The sequence below is a fragment of the Gavialis gangeticus genome, unplaced genomic scaffold (genome assembly GCF_001723915.1).
Source record: "Gavialis gangeticus isolate Ggan-Ray unplaced genomic scaffold, GavGan_comp1, whole genome shotgun sequence".
Classification (NCBI taxonomy): Eukaryota; Metazoa; Chordata; order Crocodylia; family Gavialidae; genus Gavialis; species Gavialis gangeticus.
This window is the reverse complement of record NW_017729032.1, coordinates 162,196,909-162,217,522: the sequence shown is the minus strand read 5'-3', so window position 1 is coordinate 162,217,522 and position 20,614 is coordinate 162,196,909.

Sequence of the window (20,614 nt, the reverse complement as noted above, 5' to 3'; positions counted from 1 at the left end):
CAATAATGGCTCCAAAATCTCTTTCTGCTACTGTGCTTTCAAGAAGGGAGTTTCCCACCTATAAGTATGCAGCTGGTTCTTACTGCCCAAGTGTAATACCCTGCACTTGTCAGTATTGAATCCCATCCTATTCTTATTTGCCCACCCCTGTAACCTGTCCAGGTCCAGCTGTATCCTGTCCATCCCTTCTAGCATGCCCACCTCACCCCAAATCTTGGTGTCATCCGTGAATTTAAACAAGGTGCTTTTTACCCCCTTGTCCAAGTCACTAATAAAGAAATTGAACAGTGCAGGCCCAAGGATCGAGCCCTGGGGGACTCCACTGCTCACATCCCTCCAGGTCGAATATGACCCATCCACCACCACTCTCTGAGTGCAGCCCCTCAGCCAATTTGCTACCCATCTGACTGTGTAGGCATCAATGCCACAGTTGCCTAGCTCTGGCTCCAGACAAGTTTTCTGTAAATGGCCTAGGTTACATCAGTAGTGAACAAAACACGTGTTCACCCTCTGTGTGGGGGCAGCATGCAGCTGCCTGCACTGGCTAAGGCCAGCAGGTTGGGGGTGCTCCTATATACCTCCCTGCAGGCCTCGCAGATTCCCTGGGCTGCTAGAGACTGCTGAGCACAACTGAATGCCCAGGCCACCCCTGACTGGCTGCCAGGCATGATTAAGGACAACCCCAAAACCCTACTGCATCAGTCCATGCCCCATCTACTCCTGAAGTTTTCAGGGGCATCTGCCTGCTTGCCCCAGCTTAGATGCTCAGTGTCCCCCCCACACCCACCCCACCCTAGTATACTGGGACCCTGTAGTTACCAGCCAAAAAAGGCTTGCAGCACCTCAAGTACACATAGCCCAAGTACTTGTGGGCAGTGGCCAAGAAGCAGAGGTCACAGGGTTGCCTCCATACAGGCACAGTTCCAGCATTCTGCCCCCTGCCACCCTGAACCACCAGAGGTGAGCTATCTGCACCATCTCCTGCTCAGTTGAGGGAGTGGAAGTCCATGCTGTGGTCCAGGTGGCAGAATGCCTGGCTCTGGCCATTGAGTTATGGTGTGCAGGAGCCAGGGTTGCAGCCCATGGGGCTGCACCTGTACACAGGGGCATGAGGTTCCCCGGCTGTGTATGCAGACACTAGGTTTGTCATCTGTGGGGCTGTACCTGAACACAGGGGTTCCTCTGTGCTCCATGTCAGATCTGTGTGTACACCATGGGGTGCTTCATGATGGGGTGCAGAAGCACAGCTTGAGGACATGGGTGTCCAGGTCCCAGGATTGATGCAAGGGACCAAGCCACCTCTCTTTCTTTCCTGATACCTGCCTGTGGCTAACAGGTGGCAGAAGGAAGGAGGCAGGGCTACAGAGAGGGTCTCCGCTGACTTAACTCTGGAAGAGCTCAGAGGTGTGCTTGGCCAGAGCATCAGAGCACAGGCCAAGAGCTATTGCACCTCCCTTTGAGGGGGAAGTTGCAGGAGGCTGCACAGGACCCTGCAATGCCAGAGGATAGCAATCTAACTTGAATCGATGGGGGATCTCATACAGAAGTTTGACTCATCAGTCTAACCTAAATCAATTGATTTTGAGTGTGCATCAATCCAGGTCTATCTTAGACTAGGTTCCACCATTTTTAGATCAATCTATGTGCACCAAACTTATGTTCAGTGGTTTAGATCAATTTCTGATCACTCCTATAGCATTTTGGAATTAGGAATTCACTCAGAAATTACTCCAGCACCTTTATCTGCAACCTGAACCCATAACAAATAACATCAGTAGCAGTACCTGTCACCAATCAGGGTGCTTTATCTCCTTCAGGTTCTGGTGCCTAGATCTCTTTTCCAGCCTAGAGCTCAGAGTTTTGGCTTGTCATCTCTCTGAAATAGTGGCAGCAAAATGCACCTGTCTAGTGGCCTACACAGTCTCTTATACACCAACACCATCCTCCAAACAAAGATGAGATGATAGCAGGAACAAGAGGGATATTGAAAGGAAATCTAGTTCTTCCTTTCTATCCATTCTCTAGCTAATCAGAAGTCTCTAAACATGACCAGTCTTTAATATTCCTTATGTTTTTTCCTCTCACATTTATGAACCTGTACTCTTTCTGAATTTATTCAAAACATGTTCTCCTACGTCTACCTTAATCTGTCCCTAACAAATTTCATTACTAAGTGTGTATATAGCAATACTGAAGGTGTCTTTCTAAAAATATAGGGATTTGAGAGTTTAGAAACCTGGAGAAATTTTCTCCTCTAAGGGAAGCATTCCATTTTTTTTTCCCTAGATGGCTAGACAAAGAGATTTGGTCATCTATTTGCTTGTTTCAGTCCTACAAATCCCACCTGTGCATGGGTTGGAATTACTGTGAACAGTAGTTACATTTGTGCCCAGAAACATAATGCCACCTTGTTTATAAATGGCATTTAGGGAATTTAGATGACTATGTAAGTGGTCTGGTTGTCTGGGTGTCCACAAAGGGGTAGAATGCCACCCTCAGAGTGCATATCTAAAAAGAGCTTTAGAAGACTTTGGGGACGTTCATGTTACACTTAAATCAACTTAACTGGAAGTAAGTCAACCAAAGTGCCAGATGGTACACATTTTTGGGGAGTTTAGATCATGCAAAATATGGCCAGCTCCATCTATCTTAGTTCACCTAAGAAGATGCACTATGTAGATCAGGCTAACCTGTGTCCAACCTAATCTATGATGTGCACGTTTGGAGTGCAGCCCTGGAGCTGGGAAAGCCCAGCTGCTCATCCCAACCCCAGGGCTAAGATTTTCCTATACCGTCCCCAACTCTAACTGGGCTATTCTTAGCCCTCCAACCCTGTCACCCCTAAATGGACAACCACCACCACCCCCAATCCCACTTCTACCTCCCTGTACCCTGATTTACTTAGATTGTGTTCCTGGCATGACTCCCAGAATTGGTGAACGTGTGCAGAAGCAGGGATCCAATCTACAATCATACAGCTTAAAACAAACTGTATGAACATAGATTTGGATCTGTGAACATGTTCACGTGCCCTTTAACACTTCCCCTTCCTGATCTTTGTCTTCCTGCTGTATTTAGAGAGAGTAGTCACATCCACTGTCAGACTTTGTTTGCTATCCTTATTACTAGTTCTAATATTCAAGTTACTCCTTATTTCTGCTTCTTGCAATGTCATATACTGAAAACTGCTTCAGGGAAACAGGTGTTCATTGCCAAATGGAAACATTATTGGCTGTGCTTAGTTTACCTCCTTGAAGAGTTCTTTAGCTCTGAATAGCACTTCAGTAAATTTTAAAAGGGGTTTATGCTGAGTGATTTAGCAATTAATTGGTTAGGAACACTGGCAACAGGACAGGAAGAGACCACATGGGTCATTGAGTCCAGTTCCCTGCTGTTTAAAGAAACCACATCATATAATCCAATTAAAAAAATGTAACAAGTTCCTTCTTAAACTATGCAACATGATTCATTCCACTGCTTTTATTGGAAGCAAGTTGCAAAGGTTCCTCTCACAAAATCCAACTTCTCCAGTGGTGAGAAACCCTCTTCTAATTTCAACCTACATTTATTCATTTGTTCTTATGTCAGACCTATCCTGTACCGGTACTTTAACTCTTCTCCCCTCTTTGTGTTTAGCTTCTTATTGTATTTATAGAGAGAAGTCACATCTACTCTCAGCCTTTGTTTTGCTATTGCTTTTGACATTCTAAAATATCTCTGACATGGTAATGAAATGCATTTGCTTTACACACATTGTTTTACCAGTTTGTAAATAGGAAAGGAAACTGTCTTTTGAACTGATGACAGAAATTACATGATAATAAGGTCTATGGCATCAAAGAACACTATCTATATGGAACTGCTAGGATTTGAGGAAAATGTTTTTATCTAAGCAGTTAACCACATTCTACCGACAGATATTTTGATTTCATAGATTTCATAGATTTCATAGACATTAGGGCTGGAAGGGACATGAGAAGATCATCGAGTCCAGCCCCCTACCCCAGGAGCAGGAAGTCAGCAGGGGTCATAGGATCCCAGTAAAATAAACATCCAAATTTCTCTTGAAGGCATTCAAAGTAGGTGCTTGAACCACCTCCAGTGGCAGGCTATTCCAGACCTTGGGGGCCCAGACAGTAAAGAAGTTCTTCCTTATGTCCAGCCTGAAATGGTCTTGCAATAGTTTATAACTGTTCGACCTCATCATCCCTTGGGGCATTCTGGTGAACAAATGTTCCCCCAGATCCTGGTGAGCACCCCTTATAAAATTATAGGTGGCCATCAGTTCACTCCTGAGCCTGTGATTTTCCAGGATGAAGAGTCCCATTGCTCTCAGCCTCTCATCATAAGGTCTGTTTTCCTGACCTCTGATCATGTGTGTGGCTCTTCTCTGGACTTGCTCAAGCTTCTCCACATCCTTTTTGAATTGTGGAGCCCAAAACTGGATGCAGTACTCCAGCTGCAGCCTCACCAAGGCCGAGTACAAGGGGAGAATGATATCCTGGGATTTACTTGAGAAGCATCTATGGATGCAAGCCAGCATTTTAGTTGCTTTACTAGCAGCAGCATAACATTGATGGCTCATGTTCATCTTGTAGTCAATCATGACCCCCAAGTCCTTTTTGGCCATAGTGATAGTCAGAGTAGCACTGCCGAACCTATAACCACGCTGCGGGTTTTCCTTCCCAAGGTGGAGAACCTTGCATTTTTCAATGTTAAACACCACCAGTTTCTCATCCACCCATTTCCAGAGACTGTCAAAGTCAGCTTGGATCACCCTCCTGTCCTCAGGTGTGGACGCTTTACCCCAAAGTTTGGTGTCATTTGTGAATTTGGCCAGTCTGCCTCTGACTCCGATGTCCACATCATTAATGAAGATGTTGAATAAAATAGGTCCAAGGACAGAGCCTTGAGGGACCCCATTGGTCACAGCACACCAAGACGATTGACTTCCATCAACCACCACCCTCTGGGTCTGACCACAAAGCCAATTCCCCAGCCAGCAGATCGTGGTGGACTTGAGGCTGCAGTTGGCCAGTTTTGCCAAGAGGTGATTATTGAAGGCTTTTTAAAAGTCAAGATATATGACATCAATCTTCTCTCTCTTGTCCAGGTGATAGGTCACCTGGTCATAAAAAGAAATAAGTTTGGTCAAGCAAGACCTATCCACAACAAACCCATGCTGGCTATCCCTCAGGATGTTGCCATCGACCAGTCTGTTAAGAATGGCCTCTTTGATAATCTTTTCTAAGACCTTCCCTGGGATAAAGGTCAGGCTGATGGGCCTGTAGTTTGCCGGATCCACTTTCCTCCCTTTGTTGAAGATAGGCACCACATTGGCCTTCTTCCAGTCTTTGGACACTTCACCAGAGCACCAGGAGTTCTCAAAGATCTGTCTGTGCCAGGGGCTGAGCTATGATGCTTGCTAGCTCCTTGGGGTATAGACTGTTAGGGCCAGCCGACTTGAAGGTGTCCAGCCTCTCAAGGTTTTCCTTCATGAGGTCAGCATTGATGGAGGGTTAGGAATCTCCCTCACCCAGGCCTCCCTGTCCCGTAATGGACCGGAACGTCCCACCGGACTGGTGAAAAACCGATGCAAATACCCATTTAGCAAGTTGCCTTTTTTCTAGGCGTCGGTTGTCAAATGTCTCATCTGGTTTAGCAGGGGTCCAATGTTGCCCTTGCTTTTCCTCCAGCTCCCCACATATCTAAAAAAGGACTTCTTACTGTGCTTGATACTTGTAGCCAGTTGGAGTTCCATCACAGCCTTGGCTTTCCTGGTTCACTCCCTGCAAGTCTGGACCAGGGCAGAGTATTCCTCCTTGGAGGTGGATCCCATCCTCCGTCCTTTGTAGGTCTTTCTTTTTAGACTTAGGAGGTCTGCTAGTTCCCTCCTGAGAACAAAGGGGCTGTTGTGCCCTTTTTTGCCTTTCCTCTGAGATAGAATAGACTTAGCTTGTGCATCCAGGATAGCTCCCTTGAGGAGCAACCACTCTTCCTGAACTCCCTTCCTCTTTGGGTCATGGTTCCTTAGGGCCTCACCGACAAGCCTCTTGAGCTTGTCAAAGTCACCTTTCCTGAAGTCAAGGACTTCTGTATTACTGACTGACTTGCCAGCTTTACAGCGGATGGTAAAGGTGATCAGCTCATAGTCACTGTCACCCAGCTTCCCTTCAATTATTAGGTCACTGATTAGGTTGTTCCCGGTTGCCAGTACCAGGTAGAGCAGCACTTTACCTCTCATTGGCCTGTAGACTTCTTGCGCCAGATAGAGCTCATCCACGTGAGGAAGCTTTGTGACCATTCAGATTTGGCCGAGCTCTCTTCCCATGACATGTCTGGATAGTTGAAGTCTCCCATGACAACCATGCACCAGAAGCGTGCAGCCTCAGCATATTCCCTGGTGAACTCCTGGTCCAGCTCTTAATTTTGGGTGGGAGGTCTGTAGTAGACTCCCACCATTGTGTCCTCTGTGCCATGTTCCCCACGGATTTTAAACTCAGAGGGTCTCCAGTCGTCCACCCTGGGTGCCAATGTCAGCTTGCAGGGACGCGTAGCTCTCCATGACATAGACAGCTACACCTCTGCCCCCTTTTATCCATTCGATCTCTCCTGTACATGGTATAGCCGTCTATACCTGTGACCCTGTCATGAGTGGTGTCCCACCGGGTCTCCACTATCCCTATGACATCGTAATTATTTGTGTTAATTATTTGTGATTATGAGTGTTTAAATATTTCCATGAATATTAAAATTGTCTCCTCCTACCATTCAATGTGCTTAGTCCTGTTGCAGAGAAGTACTGGAAAAAATAGCATTTCAAGGTCTGCAGCAATTTGCTTTATGGTTTACTCATAATCAGCAATTTAACATGTCAGTGGCTGCACAGTATAACATCTTATAAAATGTTTTCAGTGTTTGATATGTAGATCCCAAAGCTAATCACCATTTGATGAGAAAGGGCTATATATAGATGTAGAAGTAGGAAAATACAAAACATTCTTTAAAATAGTGAATTGCAAGAAATTAAGTAGAAAAAAACTAAAGAGCCACATATGGTTGAAGATCTCCAATTTCAAACAATCCATGCAAATTGCTTATCCACTTATTTAATAATGATGATGTTTCTGGGCAATCAATCTTTTCATCTGGAAGATCTCAGTTTTGTATTAGGAATTATGATTCATGGTTCCTTTCAAGAAGCAAATTGCAGCCTAGTAGCTTAGTAAAATAATAGTTTACATTCAAATATTACTTTTCACTTCAAAAGATCCCAACGCTATTTACAAACTCAGTATATACAGGAAACAGTTCATCATGATGTATTTACACTTTTGGAAGGAAACAAGAACACCACAAAAAAGTGAATATATGTTTAAGAGTGAAACCTACTGTATCCAACTGAAACTACAGAGTGAATTGTGGAGGAAAAGTAATTAGCTTTCATAAAGTGTCACATTGGCCATGTACAGACATTACACATAAACTGGTATAAGTGATCAGAAACCAGTCTAAACCTGTAACAGAACAGAAGTTCAGGACATACAGACTGGTTTAAAAATGGCAGGACCCAGTCTAAGATAGACGGGGATGGATATAGTATCAGACTTAGTTGATTTAGGTAAGATCAGTCTATCAACTTCTGTACCAGATCCCCTATCAATTCATGTTAGGTTGCTGTTTACCAGCATCCCAGGGGCCTTTGCAGGCCCGCCCCCCCATCCCCTTCCCCCTGCTCCTCCTTCCTCACAAGGAGGTGGGGAATTCAGCTGGGCTGCCTTGGCCAAGTGCCTAGTTGGCCTCATTCGCAAGTTGCCACAGAGCTGAGGGTGCAAAGCCTCTGCTCCCAAGCCCTGTGTCCTGCCTGCACCCGCCAGTATCTGTGCTGGTAGGGGCATGGGGCCATGTGAAGGCCCCAGCTGGGCCTGCTTGGATCTGGGATGGCTGGGCTACAGAACAGGGGTCTGTGCTCTCCCCCACACCCCCTCCCACCTGGCACTGCCTGGCTCAGCTAACAGCCCCACATGACTCTCAGCCTCAGCTCCTGACTGCCTATGTCAGCCAAGCTGGGCAACACTGGGGAGTCATACAGGGAAGTGGTGCCCCCTTCCCAGTAGCCCAACCCCAGCTGCCCCAGGGAAGGGGGGAGGGGCTGTGCTGCCCCCAGTGCCCCTGTGCTGCCCATCTCAGCTCACATCCCCACTCAGTTCTCAGCCCAGGCTTCTGGCTGCCCACATCAGCCAAACTGCATAGCAGCAGGATGTGTGGGGGTGGAGGAGTGGAGCCTCCGCCCCACAGGCCTGGCTTCAGACCCTCCAGACCTGAACAAGTATACCTGGAGAGGCCTCTGCTCCCCTACCATCCCCCTCACTGTGCAGCTCTGTGGACATGAGCAGTCAGGAGCCGGAGCTAAGAGCCCTGTGTGGCTGTCAGCTGAGCCAGGCAGCATGGGGGAGTTGGGGGAAGGAAAGGTGGGGTCAGCACAGGCCCCCACCCCCTGACCTGGCCTGCCCCCCAAACCCTAGCAAGCACAGCTCGGGGGGCACTTCAGACAGAAAGAGGGCCTAAAAATGGTATTTTTAAAATTATTATAATCTCTGGTAAAGGGCTCAATACTAAAAGTTTGCCTGGGACCACCAAGAGTCTAGGTATGGTGCTGGCCCTGCCCTGCTCCTCCTCCCCCCCATCCAAGAGCAAATCAGATTTTGTTTGCTCCCAATCCAATCTACTCATCTTAAAGAAACCATGTAGGTTGGATTGATTCTCTGTCAGGCTTTTAAAATATTTGTACCTAGCCATTGCCATTAATGCTCACAAAAGAGTGCAACAGAGCAGGAGAATACTGAGATTATATGGTGTGTAAATATGCCTCTTTTTTCCTGAACCTCATCTTATGTCTTTGATAAAGCACAAGCTCAAATTCTGACTTTTCAGGACTTCTCCAAAAGTATTATACAGAGCCAAATCTTGGGTGGCAGGATGCTGTCTCAGTATATACTGCATGACCATATACATAGCATTGTGTCATGCTGACTCCTTATAGCCTGAAAAAAGAATAAAAGCATCTCAACAATTTCCAAACTCATCAGAATCCTTTCGCTCTGGGGCCTTTTCAGCTATCAACATTTCAACCTTTGAGTTAACAGCTGTTTAACAGGAGCTAAGGAAAGCAGAGATATGTAGCCTGCGTTCAAAATGCAACAAATATTGGGACCCACCTTCCAAGCAGACACATTTCATTAATATGCCACTGGGTCCATGGGGCTGTCTTCAATTCCAATATGTATTACTTTCTGTATCCTGTTGCCTTCCAGTTTGCTCAGCTCTGAGGTAAGGAGGAGGGATGCCTGAATGCAATCGGTCAGGCACAGTGCTCTCAGTGAAAAATTTCTTAGACATTTTCAGAAATAGAAACTTAACATGTCCTGCTACTGCTGTACCATTTTTCAGATATCTCTGTGCCTGTCCTGCTAAAAGCATGGATTTATGAATAATTTATTGGTAGCAAAAAGAGGGTAAGGCACTGCTTCATGTCAGCTGGTTTATGGTTAATGTATAAGCTCTAAGCCATGATAACTTACTACACTTCCAATGAAGGCTAACTTTACTACAGTTCAGCTTCTACTTATTGAAAATTGACATGCAGCGAGGCTAGGGAAGGACATTACACATAAACCAGTTTAAGTGATCAGAAACTGGTTTAAGCCTGTAACAGAATAGATGTTCAGTGCACATCTATGAAAATGGCTGAAACTGGTTTGAAATAAACCTGGTGGCATGTAGTATCAGACTTAACTGATTTGGCTCAAACCAGTTTATGCAATGTCTGTCCCAGACCCGTTGCTGGTTTAAGATAAACCAGACAACCCCAGCATCCTGGCATGCTCTCTGGACTGGGTGGGGCTCTCTGCTCCACAGCAGGGCTGACCCTCCCCTCTGCTCCCTGGCTGCAGCTCCAGAGACTGCAGGCTACTTTTCCACTCCCCTCACCACTCCCTGCTAAGCAGAAATTCCCCCCTCCCCTCTACTTTTCTGAGGAGGTGTCTGTGTATTAGCCAGCAGACCATATGCTGGCTATAGTCCCTGCTGAATCAACAGGCACAATCAATAGGCAGAATCAACAAGTAGCTGGTAATGTCCCTCTGTTTTCTTGATTGGATAATGAACACTGAGTTAGGGGGTGATAAACACTGTCATCAATTCCCTGCTGGGCTAATCAAAGTGTCCTGCTGGGGTCTGGCCATACCCCGCTCAGCTCAGCATTGTAAAAGGGAAAGGAAGGCTACTCTAGCACCCCCCAGCTTCTAGCCTGAGTCACTGCAGGCATGTGCCTGTATTTCTGGGATGTCTGTCTGGTTACAAAACTGATTTAGCCTAGCCAGATTAAATTAACCTGCAAAGATTGAATTAATTCAGGCTCAGGCTTTTTGAATGTCTGTCCCTAGCCAAAGAGTGTACATGAACACTTATCATGGAGCTGTTGGGACCCAGAGCTCTTCAGGCCTGGGTTTTACCTTTGTGCTCACCTCAAGCTGCATTCTTAGCTTGAATTGAGGTTGAGACCTGCACCCAGTGAAAGGAGCAGAAGGAAAAATACTGTCCTTGACTTAAAATAAATCAGGAAGTCAGCTAACTAAATTGAATAAATATAACCTGGGCAAAAAAGGAACAGTCAGAGCAAAACCTACCCCCACCTAAGAGTGAAAAGATTACCTCAGAAGAGAAAATTCCAGTTAAAGGTAACCATATTTGACAAAGAGAAGCAAGATTATTAATATGCATTAGGAGGAAGGTGTAAATTAATTGTATGTATTTAGAAATGCAAGCTATATGGTATATAAAGACAGGTAAGAGAGTATACCCTTCAGAACACTCCTGAAGAGATCCTGTCACCGGTCCAAGATCCTGTCTCTACGTCATATGTGGAAACCAGGAGCCCCAAACAAGACTCCATAGCCTGATTAACAGGGGTCCTGGTTTTCTCTTGTTTAAAAATAGCCCCAATTTTCAGTTAAAAAAAGTAACTCCAAATCCACTTTTTTCCATGATTTAAATGAAACACCACTAATATATATAGATATATATCTATATCTATATAAAAATGTAGATTTGAGGTTACTTTTTTTGTACCAAAAATTGGGGATTTTTTTAAATCAGAGAAAACCAAGATTCCTGCTAATCAACCAGTGAAGTTGCATCCGTAACATTACTGGGTGGTGAGCACTGAGCATCTGCTTTGACTAGCTACAAACTTCAAATTTTTAACTGTGAATGCTGCTTCAATGTTAATTAGAATTGAATCTGTTAGGGTTCAATAAACTTGCCTTTAGTTTAGGACAACCATGATTTAATCTCCTTGCCTGGTATAAGACCCATTATAACATCATAGGGTTGCAACAGAGCAAACAATATAAGGTAAAAGCCCACAGAGAAGGTCCCTTTGGCCATATCCTCTGTTGTCTAACCATATACTGTGCATGCATGCAAAAGGAGACCTAAATAATATCCGAATCTTCTCCCCATTGCTTCTATCTATGTCTTTGGGCCAAACAAGATAAATACAGCAATATGACAGGATGAAGTTCAATTCTGACAAATGGAAGATGCTAAACCTAGGGAAGAATAATCATAAATACAAGCACAAAATGGGGGACATATGGATGAATGGCAGCACTACAGAGAAGGATCTAGGAATCTTGGTAGATCACAGACATATATCTGAAGGGCTATAATAAAGAAGAGGTAAAATACCTTATCTCTCTTGCTGCAGAGAATAGGACGCAAAACAATAGCTTGAAGTTCCAGCAAAGTTGGTTTAGACTGATACCAGGGAAAGCTTCACTGTTAGAACAGGGAGGTAGTACAATAGATTGCAAAGGGAAGATGTGGACTCTCCATCACTGAAGGTGTTCAAGAAGAGGTTTGATGGCCAAGAAAACGTTGGTTAGGGATAATCTAGGCATAGCTATGCTTGTGTAGGCATGGGTAATTCACTTGCTTCTAGGCTTTGCTGGTTGTTGCATGGGGCTAGGAGGGAACTTTTTTCCTCCTCCTGCTGCTACATATATCAAGGGGTTTGGTTTTAATCCTTCCCCAGATGCATTGACTATAGGATGCACCCAAGGCTGGGAGATTTGGGGCGTTATGTCTTGTAGTTATGTCAGCATTGACTGTTGTTCTGCTAATAGGTTAAACAATGGATTTGTATAGGATGGTTTGGGTAAGGATGATCTCGCCTCAGGCAAGGGGTTTGACTAGATGACCTAGGGGGGTTCTTTGCAGACCCACTACTCTATAATTCTATGATAAAATGTGTAGGTTATAAAAGTACAGAAGTACAGTGCACCTTAACATCAGGCTGATTCATCATTAAGAGAGGAGAGTGCCACCTAGTGGCTTATTAACATTATTTTTTGCATTATTTTGGATTTTTCTGAAAGTGTCTTGTGTACTCTTGTGCTGCTTGGATCTGAATAATTCATAGTCTGAAAGTATATAGCTACCAATCTAAATTGTCTTGTAAATATGGCAATAGCATGTCCCTCTGGAGCCCTAAAAGAATATTTTAGTATCATTCTTAATTTGTATTGCATTACAAAAAGTTTCACCAAGTAACATTTCAAAGACCTAAAAGCCGTTCTTTTTTTTTTTTCCTGAGTGCATCAAGCACTAAGGAATTAACATGATGAAGTTATTAAGGATGCTATCACTTTTGGCTTTTTTAAGCAAATACATGCTTTTTTTCCTCAAACAATCTACAGAAATTAAGTCTAGTCTAACTGATTTGCTAGACTGGTCTTTGTTACTGCAGTGAATAGATCACATTTTGATTTTTCTTAAATTATGTTGTAGTAAAATTCCCTCAGGTCTATACCAGATTTAAAATTTTGTCTGATATCTTTAATTTAATAGTATATGAGATCCTTTTAATACAAAAACATGCCTACACTATACACAATATAATTTTATTAATCCTTTTTTGTCCATTTATGATGCTTTGTCTATCATTCTGTATTCATTTTTTCACTCATCTTTCCCTTACATTTTTAAAGCACATTTCTCAACTTCCCTTTTTGCATTTATAATATTATTTATCTGTTTCAGCAATGTTTATGTTCCTTCTAGTACTACCAATGATGCATTATCAAGTGACTAGTAGTTTTGATCAGTAATGCAGTGTGTGTGACAGTGGACTTAATGTATGGTTTTTATCCCACCTTCTTCAGGAAATGATAAGAGATATTTGGCATATAAAGTAACTGAGTTGGGAATTTAGCTTGACATAGCAAACTTTTCTATGTAAATATGGAGGGGAAAAACCACAGGAATATAGGCCTCATCCATGGTGTTGCAAAATCTGGTAAATGCATTAGTTATGGAAGGTGATTAGTTCAGCATCCATCTGTATGAAATGTCCTGTCAAAAACATTCTTGGCTTCTGTTGAAATATAATTTCCTCATCAACTGTTGCTAACATCCTACATCAGACCTGTGGTCATATCTCTGTAATCAGTGGTATATTAGGCACTTTGTTCTAATCTAAATGCTTATTTTCACACAAATTATGAGTATTTTTGTAGCAACAGCAAGCTATTATCCTGTGCAAATGTACTTGTATTTTGATATAATAGCATGATTAAATCCTTTCTGACTTATTCTAACAACGAACCCTACAGGGTACATGTTTTTCTTTTGATGAATGCATATAGGTTCCATTATACCAAGAAGGGTAAAAAAGTTCATTTCAAAGGATTCACATCCTTTTGGGGAAAAAAAAGTTCCCATCACTATCCCCAGTCCACACCTCCTGCACATTTATCTTTATTCATTTTTCATGTAATTACTGGTGATAGACAAAGGTTATGCATACAATACACACAGGCCTCAATTTACATGGTATTTTTTTCACGGTTTCAGTTATGCATGGTCAATTAATTGTGACTCTTTATTTTTTTACACTTTATGGATTTACTTTTACATGGTACAGGATGGTCACCAAGATGTGCAGATGCATCTAGAATTAACTGGTCACTTGCCACCCCCACTCCACCACACTGCTCTCAATGTAGCTGGTAAGTATGCTGTGTTGTGGTGTTGAGGAGGGAAGGGATGTGAGGAGGCAGATCAATGCCCCCCATGGTGAGGCAGAGACTGGGGCAGGAGCTGGGGCAGGTGCTGCCCAGCCGGGGCAACATAGGTGTGGGACAGAGCTGCGGTTTGTCCGGGGAGAATGGGTGGCTTCTGCCACTGCATGCACCCCAGGAGGGCACAGGGGGGCATGTGCCTCCTGGTTCTGTATGGAGCAGGGTGGGCTGCAGCTGTGGACTGAAGCCAGGGCTGCATGGGCCTCTTCTCAGGAGAGGTGGAGCCTGTTTGGGCTCAGAGCAGGGGTGGCAGTCCTGGAAGGGGGCTATGAGGGGGCTACAGCAAAATCTGCAGTGGCTGCAGCATCCCCTTAAGCCCCTCTTAGCACTGTCACCATTCACCCCAAGCCCAGCTCCCACCAAGAAAAGCCTGGAGCAGCACCGGCTCCAGCCAGCAGCTGCAGCCTGCCCACCCCACCCTGCACAGGTCTGGGGACACATACCCACCCCATGCTCTTCTGGGGTGTACACAGCAGCGGGACACACTCCCTCGTGCCCCCTGGATGAGCTGCAGCTCTGTCTTGTGCCTGCCCCACCCTGGCTGAGCAGCATCTGCCCCGTCCCACTCCTCCCTCACCATGGAGGCCTTGGTCTGCCCCACCATGCCCCTTCCCTCCCCCCTCCCCTTCTACCACAGCAGACTTACTAGTTGCATACAGCTCTCCAAGCTGCTGGGCTCTGTTCCTCACTGCCTGCATGCTGCAGTGTGGCTGTGCACACACACAGAGGCATTTATCAGCCAAATTATTGGCTGCATCTGGAACCTAAGCCCTTATTTCCCCTAGACTCTTGGTAACTTTTGATGCTATTTCTGTTTGCACAGTGTTTTTTCAAGAATGTACCTACCGTGTAAATCAAGGCCTGACTGTACTAAAGCACAAAACAAAAAAAGACAGACAGATACACAGGCAGATAGTATTCTGTGGAAGCCAGACTAAAAAATTCACTAAAAGAGAACCATTGAAGAGGATTCTAAACAATCCTGGTTTCTTACTTTGTTGAAAATAGAGAAGATGGGGAAAAGAGACTGGATAAGTATATTGCCCTACGATGATATGAAATCACATAACACTAATTATTTCTCTTAAAGAGTTTTAATTTCTTTCATTAGCTTTTCTGTATATAGAGGGATGGACCTCCATCTTCAGCCTACTGTCATTACAATCAAATCTACTTTAGTTTTCTTAATTCTCCAGTTTCTGAAATACCAAATTAATTGATTAATGAGTTGTTTTAAAACCTTAGTGAAGTATCTTGTATACTTCCCTCTAATAACAACATAAATAATGGAATGTATATATTATAAGCATTCAATATGCTTCCAGAATTTACTAATTGTTTTTAACTTTTTTCTTTCTTTTCTCTCTGGCCTTAATTCAAAGAATAGTGAAATGAAATGAGCCGCCCTTGCATTTTCTTATTTTAACAGTTCATGCTGTTATAATTCATGGTGTGTTTTTCTATCTGGCTATATTGCTGTGGGATGGTAGTTTCTTAACCATATAGGATTGAATGAATGATTGTAAGCAATGAGGCAGCAGAATTTGATGATTCATTTGCAAATGTGGAAAGATTTTAAGTTTGTCCCATTAAAGACAATTGCAACTGGTTAGTTCCCAGACTACTGGATTGGGCAGCAGAGTTTGGAGAGAAGGTGAGCAGGCAACAGTGGCAAAAGAACAGGTTAGGGACTATTTAGAGAAGCTGGATATATACAAGTCCAAGGGGCCTGATAGGATGCACCCAAGGATGCTGAGGAAGTTGGCTGATGTGATTGCAGAACCACTGGCCATCATCTTTGGAAACTCATGGTGATCAGGAGAGGTCCCGCATGACTGGAAAGGGGCAAACATAGTGCCCATATCTAAGAAAGGGAAGAAGGAGGATCCAGGGAACTACAGACCAGTCAACCTCACCCCAGTCCCCTTACAAAGTCATGGAGAAGATCCTCAAGGGAATCCATTTCTAAGCACTTGGAGAAGAAAGAAGTGATTAGCAGGGATCTTGATTTTCTCTGATTAAAAAAAAACCCTCCAATTTTGGGGTTAAAAAAAGTAACCCAAAATCCACATTTTTCTGTGATTAAAATGAAATTCCACTAATACGTAGATATATATAGTGGTGTTCTGGAAAAATATAGATTTTGGATTACTTTTTTAACTCTCAAATTGAGGATTTTTTTAAATCGGAGAAAGCCAGGATTCCTGGTGATAAGGAACACTCAGCATGGATTCACCAGAGGCAAGTCATGCCACACCAACCTGACTGCCTTCTATGACAAGGTGACTAGCTCTGTGGATGTGGGGAGAATGGTAGATGTGGCATATCTTGATTTTAGCAAGGCGTTTGATACGGTCTCCCACAACATTCTTATAGGCCAGCTAAGGAAGTATGGGCCAGATGAATGGACTGTAAGGTAGACAGAAAACTGGGTTGGAGCATTGGGCTCAGAGAGTAGTAATCAATGGCTCGATGTGTAGTTGGCAGCCACTATCAAGTGGAATGCCCCAAGGGTTGGGGGTTGCTCAATGTCTTAATCAATGATCTGGAAGATTGCTTGAAGTGCACCGTCAGCAAGTTTGCAGATGACACCAAGCTGGGGGGAGTAGTAGATATGCTGGAGGGTAGGGCTAGGATTCAGAGTGACTTAGACAAATTGGAGGACTGGATCAAAAGAAATCTCATGAGGTTCAACAAGGACAAGTACAGAGTCCTGCACTTAGGATGGAACAATCCCATGCACCAGTACAGGCTGGGGGATGACTGGATGGGCAGCAGCTCTGCAGAAAAGGAGCTGGGGGTTACAGTGGACAATAAGCTGAATATGATCCAACAGTGTGTTCTTGTTGCCAAGAAGGCTAATAGTATCCTGGGTTGCACTGGTAGGTGTGTTGCCAGTAGGTCAAGGGAAGTGATTATTTCCCTCTATTCCACACTGGTGAGGCCACATCTGAAGTACTGTGTTCAGTTTTGGGCCCCCCGCTACAAAAAGGATGTGGACTAGATAACCTTCTGCGGTTTCTTCAAGCCCTACTTTTCTATGATTCTATGATCCAAACTGCAGTATGTAAAGTCAAGAATATGATGATAAATACTTATAGTGTGGGAGTATACTTGCAAATGTAGGGTTTTTTTTCATTTAGAAGATACAAATTACTTTGACTGGAGATCCTGATGAGCTTAAACTGAAGCACACAGTTGCTTTATTCTGCTCCCCCCCCCGCATTAAAATGATAATTTAAATGTAAAAGATCATGGGTGTACAATGCTTATGCACTTTATCGTCAATAGTCGTATTGGTGATGTGCACATCTGTGCTAATCCAAGCAACGTAATAATTTGTAAAAGAATCAAGCCCCCTTAAGACAAGGTAGAAAATGAAATGGGGGGGATGTCTACTATCCCTTCTGGTAACAGGGGCCAAGACCCCTATTACTTACTAAAACAGTGGACTAGGATTATATTTTGCTGGGACCAGCTGCATAACAGTAGCCAGGCAAGAGAAAGCCCAGATAAAGGTTTTAGAGCTGCCTACAGTAACTTGGGAGCTAATTGGACAATATGCAAACAAACAGGGCAGCGCTCCAGGCATATAGAAAGGGCTACAGTTCAGCTGTGCCAGCTACGGTTGACCAAAACTGGCTGCTATTTCAATGTATGGAACATTGCTGGGGCTAGTCAAGCATCTGTGACTGGAAGGGGTGGGGCTGAGGGAAGTATGGCCTCTTCTGGAGGACCATGGTAGAGGAAGAAGCTCTTGGCACAGAGCTAAGAAGCAGTTGGAACTGTGGCTAAGGAGGGTCAGAGCTGGGAGAAGTTAGCTGAACAGGGTAGAAGCTAGAGAGAGCCTGGAGCTTATCTGCAACTGGTGATGGTTAGGTTTTTGGTTACTGTGGGCTGTCAGACCACAGGCTTTGGGTTGTGGCTAAAGGGGAGGTGGAGACCCTGGATGGAGTCCCTGGGATGCCAGTTAATGCTGCCTTAGTATCAGGGCATGAGGCCAAGAATGAGCCCAGCAAGGCTCTGGGACCCCATGAGATCCTGTGGACAGCGTAGGCCAAAGCCAAAGGCATCAGAGGCAGTGAGTAAGCAACCCTGCAAGGGGCCAGGGACCCAAATGGGCTTTAATAGAACAGAGCCAGGGGGTCCAATGTAAGAGACATAAGGCCATGGGTCTTTTTTCCCCATTGAGGTTTTTCTGAAAAATCAAAGTTATTTGTCATATCTGAGTTCACTGCTCTTCAAAAAAATGTCATTAGATCAAAATAAACATAGATTTTTGTGGCAGAAAGTCAAATTAGTGAAGGCCTGCCTACCTGGCTTCCTGCTTGCTTGCTTGCTTCCAAATTAACCACATAAATTGTTTTAAATAAATGTTATGGGAGTGTGCACTCTAAGGCCGTGTCTAGATGAGTGCAGCTGTGTGGTGCCATAGACCTGTCTGTGGCATGACACACCACACATTCAGGCATTTCCCACAATGCTACCTTGCATCATGGGGGAGGGGGGGACAAGGGGAGGGAGGCAGGAAGGGAGATCCAGTGGTCAAAATAAACATGCAGAAAAAAAGTGGGGTAGTTCACGTGGAGGCAGCACATGCCACCCAAAACTGGAGCCTGACCGGCCAAAGCCATTCTCTGGCTGCCAGCCAGGCTCCAAGCTACAGCTTCCCTGGTCTCCAGGGCCCCAGGTAAGGCTCCTGGGGCCAGCACAGTTGCTGGCCTTAGCCTCCCCTTCCCCACCTGGGGTAACTGCTGTGCACCAGAGGGCAAAATGGCATGGGCATTCCCCAGGGACAACTAGAAGCAGCAGAAGGTGTCCCCTTGCTAGTTGTCCCTGGACAACCAAACACTCCCACTCACCTGGATGCAGCCTAAGAGTGAAAACAAGCATTTGTCACACCTGATTTAGGTGTATGCAGCTTACTTGAAGCTGCCTATGCCTAGACCGGGAGCAGATGCATGCAGTGCATGCAATGCCTAGACCGGGAGCAGATGTACATGCTTTTTCCCCTTCTAGTTGTAGGGGGAAACTGAACTAAGTAATTTGGATTGGGGGGAGGGTGGGGGACTGGTGGGTCTGCAGGTATTTCGTAATGTCTGAATGGAGGAGGGGAGGTTGGTAGGTCTGTGGCAGGTGGAGGGGGATTGCCCAGTCAGAGAATTAAAAATAGCCCAGTCAGGGTTAGCAGAGAGTGGGGCTTGCTGCAAATGCATGCAGGCATTTGTGAGATTCAGTTAACCTTTTCCTAAATCAAGTAACCCAAGCTTGATTTAAGTTAGTACACTTACACAGGTGAAATAACTTAAATCAGGCACAGCATTTTTACCTGATTTAACCCCTCTGAGTGCCTACACAGATGGGCATTTAGATTAATCCTAACCATGGTTAGGTCCATCTAAAGGTAATGGCTGTTCATACCCTAAGATTACTGCCACTTTAAAAAGAATATGCTTGCCAAATATGCATTTTCACACATAGGCACACATATGCTAACAAAAGACATTCAAGAAGACTTACCTTGACTTTTTGCATTTGAGAATGCCAAAATTCATACATGGGAGAGCAAGGAAGAGAGACATCAGAAATCACATCATTTATATTTGCAATCAAAGGGCAAAACCCTAAAATTATCGAGAATTTATCTCAATGTTCAAAAGTAATCATTAAGGAAGTTTAATTTTATGAATGGATGTACATGCACATTTTTATTGGTAACATTCTCTGCTGGCATGAGAAATATGGCATAATTGATTTTTCATATGTACAGGGAAAAAAATAACTTTAGTTTACTTCACTGAAAACAGAAGAGTAAATTGGAGGAACAGTATGAAAACTATTTTGGAAAAACAACCAAAAGTCTCAAATGCTCCTTAACAAGACAACACCTAACTTGTTAAATAGATACTATTATGAGGCTGCCAAGAACAGAGACCGTAAGAATTTCATTCTTTCTATTAGGCTAGGTTGGCTTGCCTTCAGTCATAAATTAGTGAGTTCTCTTTTATAATGAAAGTGAATCCTGCAAAATAGCTCACCTGTCCTGTCTGTTAAGATGTTTTAAAGTCTGGACTGTCTCGTCCACAAGTGTCTACCAGAACATGTTAGAAAATGCTAACTAATATTATTTTAAGAGTCATTGAATTTAAGGCCAAAGCAGACTGTTGGATCATGTAGTCTGACCTCCTGTATATCATCTATCCTTAAATATCACGTAATTATCATGGCATTGAGTCCAATCACCTGTGCATTTCTCAAGCATATTTTATAGAAAGTCATCCAGTTTTAGCCATTTTGAAAGCCATCATCACTGCCTTTAAGTATGCTCTTTCGCTTCTCCTCCCCCTTCCCCAGCCCTCCACCCAGTAGTTCGTAGAATCATAGACTCATAGAAGTAGGGTTGGAAGGGACCTTGCAGATCTTCAGGTCTGAACCCCCGCCTGGGCAGGAGAAAAGACTGGACTCAAATG